Raw genomic sequence first — 4,590 nt, 5'->3', positions numbered from 1 at the left:
ACTAATTTAGTTCTTGAACATCATATTTTATTAGAGTTCAAGTTTCTTGCAATTGATCCTTATGGTGAAACCTCAAATCCTTATGATTATATTAATCATTATATGTCCAATATGCATATTCAATAAGCTCTTGATGTAGTTCTTTATCAAGTCTTCCTAACTACTTGTAAGGGGTAGCTCACATATGATTTCATTCTCTTTATGGTGAAACTACTCATATTTTTATCGACTTAGCCAAACTTTTAGTCAAACAGTTTGGTGAAAAATAGAGGACCATCAAGAACTCTTCTCACCTTTTTTGGATTCATTAAAATGAGCAAGAGTAACGAAGAAAATATTCTCTTTCGAAATATGCATGTTAAGATTTTGGATGTGAATTCAGATCTAGTACAAGCTATTTTTCATGGAGGTCATTGCCCTAAACATTTGTACTCCTTATCAATGCAAGAGACTCCATTTTTATGTTAATCTTACTCATTGAGTGGAGGCATATTACTACTAATAAGGCTATTAATGTACATTGAAATTAATTTGAATAATCCTCAAGAAAATATAAGAATTCATAATAAGAAATTAATATATCTTCCCAAAGAAAAAATCAAGAGTAGTTAAGAGATCAGAGATGCCCTGATCAAATTTAACAATAGTTATCAATTACAAACTATCAAATACATCCACAACTAACATTCTAATGAAGATCCAAAATTTCAAATACCTCAATTTACATCATAACATAAAGTATGTGTCTCTTTGATTCTCCTAAAAGCTTGGAAAACTAAAATCCCAAAAGGTATAAGTATTCCCAATTACCTAAAAATCATAAAAATCCAAAAGCTTTAGAAGGTACATATTTCTTTGATTCTTCAAAAATCTCAAAAGGTTAAATGTCTCAAAAGGTATATGTTTCTTTAATTCACAAAAAAATCTCATAAAGCAAAGTGTTTTATAAGGAATATGTTTCTTCAATCTTCAAAAATCTCATAAGATATAGATTTCTCTAGTTTTCTAAAATTCTCATAAGGCTAAAAATCTTAGAAGGTTAAAAATATTAGAAGATATAAGTTTACTTATTCTTTAAAAATATCATATCATAATACTAAAAGTCTCGTGATGTGCATATTTTTTTATAATCTCAAAAGACTAAAAGGCTTAGAAGGTATATATTTCTTTGATTTTTCTTTTTAAATCTCATAAGGTTAAAATCATTAGAAAATATAGGTTTCTCTGATTTCTAAAAATCTTAAAAGACTAAAAGCTAAATAAGATATATGATTTTTACTCCTCATAAGTCTCATAAGGCTAAAATCTCATAATGTGAACATTCCTTTAATTCTTCAAATATCTCAAAAAATTAGAAGCCTTGGAAGATAAAGTTATTTATTTATTTATTTATTTATTTACCATTAGAAAGCTAAAAGCCTTAAATAGCACAAGTTTTTTCAATTTTCTAAAAATCTCATAATGTTCAAAGCCCCATAAAGACACATTTCTTTGATTTTCTAAAAATCTCAGAAGAATAAAAGCCTTAGAATGAACGTGTTTCTTTAATTTCCTAAAAAAATCAAAACATACATGTCATAAGCCTTATAAGATATATAATTTATATTTGTGTTAATAATGTATACTAACTCCTAATAAAGGTTTCTTTACTTATTCAATAATCTTAGAAATTTTATGCCTCATAAGATACATAGTTTCTATTCTTTAAAAAAAAAAGCATAAGCTTCAAAAAGTCCTTACAACTAATTAAGAAATTAAGGTCATTATATTTCAAATGGAAGCAATATCTTATTGCTAGCTCAAAAGATTGAACCATAGCATATTGAATTGCCAACATGACTTGAATACTTCAAGTATATCTTAAAATCATTTTAAGGATTTAGTCTCTTCGAAGGGGGTTAGTTCACATAAATCTGAGATACTCTTACACAAAGATGAAGAATTTATTACTTACAATAAATTAATAATGAACATATATATATATATATATATATATATATACATTCAAAATCATATATGAAACTAGTAGATCTACATTATGTCAACACAAAGTAATCTACAATATATAAATCTCCAAACAACTACAACAGCATCCAACTAGCAATCTTTTTCTAATTAAAGTTTAATGTAATTATGCAAGTTTTTTCCTCTTCTATGATTCAATCTTTTATGATTCCAATGGCATCAAAGCCAATGAAAGTGCATGGCATCACCAATATTAACATTGAATGTCAATATCAAGGTGAAAGTCATTTTATATGATATGTAAAATGAATATGCACATTCATATTAGTTTAGAATATAGATTGTAATAAGTCTTTAAGACAGAAAATGACATACCAAATAAATTTTCATTATATTTTAGATGACCTTTTTTATCATCAGGTTTACATTGTAATGTAAGAAAATTTTGTTATATCAACCATCGTCACTTACATGAGTTGCATGCATGAAACTTTCAAGATAAATATTATCTTCAAATTTAGGAGAAAAATTGAAACTTCATATTAGGAAGAGAAATTCTTTCATTTATCCCTCAAGAGGAAGACTAAAACTCTAACTTAGGGATTACATATCCTAGATGACACTCACAACTCTATCTATAAGGAATAGTTCAATACTCTTATTAGAGAAAATATAAGAGCTTATAGAGGGGTAGTACTTTTTCTATATAGGACAATTAATGTCAAATCTTTTTTAGGAGATGAAATTAAAGCCTACTTTGGGGGAATTAAGAGATTTAGAATTTCCCCATAACTTTCCTTTCAAATTATGAGAAAATATTAATTTTTAAAATGGAGAATATTTTGTCTATACAGGACAACATTGAACCTCATTTATGAGATGAAATTAGAGTCTAACGAGGAGGAATTAATTGAGAGATGTGGATTCCCCCTATAATTTTATCTTTGAAGGGCAATTTATTACTCGTGGAAGAAATTCAATAGAGCATATAAATGGAAATGCAATCTACCAACACATGATAATGTTTAACATTTTTAAGCAAAGGAATTAGAGCTCTCAAAGGAGGAGATTGAGAGTGAGTTTCCCCACTCCCCCAAGGAGGATATTTATACTTGAAAAAGAGAGAAGTAGCTTTTGGGATAATTTGTTGAATTTTAAGGATTTCTTTGCAATTTTTTAATAATTTTTCAGAGTTTTAGGCTTCATTTGGGACAGCTTTTTTGTTGTTTTCTAAAACAGCTTTCTATTACAAAAATTTTTTGAATTAAAAAATTTTATACTAGAAAGTCGTTTTAGTAAAGCTGATCTAAACGAAGCCTTAGTGACTTCATTTAATTAATTTTTTAAAATTTTTAATAAGAATTAAAAAAAATAAAAAGCTAAATGAAATTAAAATTGCCCACCTTATGGGACCATCAAATGCATTTTACTCAGGTCAGTAGTAAGTGTCATAGCCACCAATAAGCCTAACCTTGTTTGGGCCCAACTTTGGATCAAACAAGCCTATTTTAACATTTTTAGAACAATTTTAACTTTTTTATGCTCTTGAGAATATTCTTTCATTTCTTTGATGTTCTGAATTCAATTTTAGCCCATTTGAAGCTCAACAGAGCTTCTATAGTCAAATCCAGCCAAATTCAGAGAGTTTGGTGCAAAAATTAGTTTTCTAGCACAATTTAAAAAAAAAAAACAACGAAAAAATAGTATTTTAAAAGATGTCCCAAATGAAGCTTTAGACTAAGCCTTCATTTAGAATAACTTTTTTATTGTTTCTCAAAGTAGTTTTCTAATACAAAGATTTTAATTTTTTACTATAAAGCTGCTTAAAAATCAATAAGAAAGCCGTCTAAGGCTTCGTTTGGAACAGTTTTTTATTGCTTTTTAAAGTAGTTTTTCAGTACAAAAACTTTTAATTTTAATTTTTTTACTACAAAATTGCTTCATAAGATAGCAATAAAGTTATCCTAAACCAAGCCTAAATTCCTTTATAATTAGATCATATAGATATGTGTCCTTATTCATGGGTTGCCTTTTCTTTCAGAACTTACAGTGCTTTTTAAAGTAGTTTTTCAGTACAAAAACTTTTAATTTTAATTTTTTTACTACAAAATTGCTTCATAAGATAGCAATAAAGTTATCCTAAACCAAGCCTAAATTCCTTTATAATTAGATCATATAGATATGTGTCCTTATTCATGGGTTGCCTTTTCTTTCAGAACTTACAGTTGCAAACCTAAAACAAAATTCTTTTATGTTCTTTTTCCAGGGGCAAAAAGGTTATTTTGTGGAGAATTTGTGGTAATTCTTAGGTTCATTTGCTTCTTTGTCACCCCTTATCTATCATTTCTTTGTCAATTTCAGGTCACGGGTCGGGTTCGGGTCGAACTCGAACTGACCCGGGTGCAAAACGGGTGGACCCTAACCTGAGCCGGGAAGAGAACGGGTCGAAAATCCGAACCCAGACCCTACCCGGCAGGTTGCCGGGTTGTCCCGACCCGACACGGAACCCGGGGGCGAAGCGGGTGCGCGTGGGGTGCGGGCGAAGCGGGCGAGCGGGCCAGCGAAGCAGGTGCGCCGGCGGGTGCGCGCGGGCGAGGTCAGCGGGGTTAGCTTCGCGGGGAGGTC

The sequence above is a fragment of the Dendrobium catenatum genome, unplaced genomic scaffold (genome assembly GCF_001605985.2).
Source record: "Dendrobium catenatum unplaced genomic scaffold, ASM160598v2 fragScaff_scaffold_1339, whole genome shotgun sequence".
Taxonomy (NCBI): Eukaryota; Viridiplantae; Streptophyta; class Magnoliopsida; order Asparagales; family Orchidaceae; genus Dendrobium; species Dendrobium catenatum.
Note: the sequence above shows the minus strand (reverse complement) of the source record.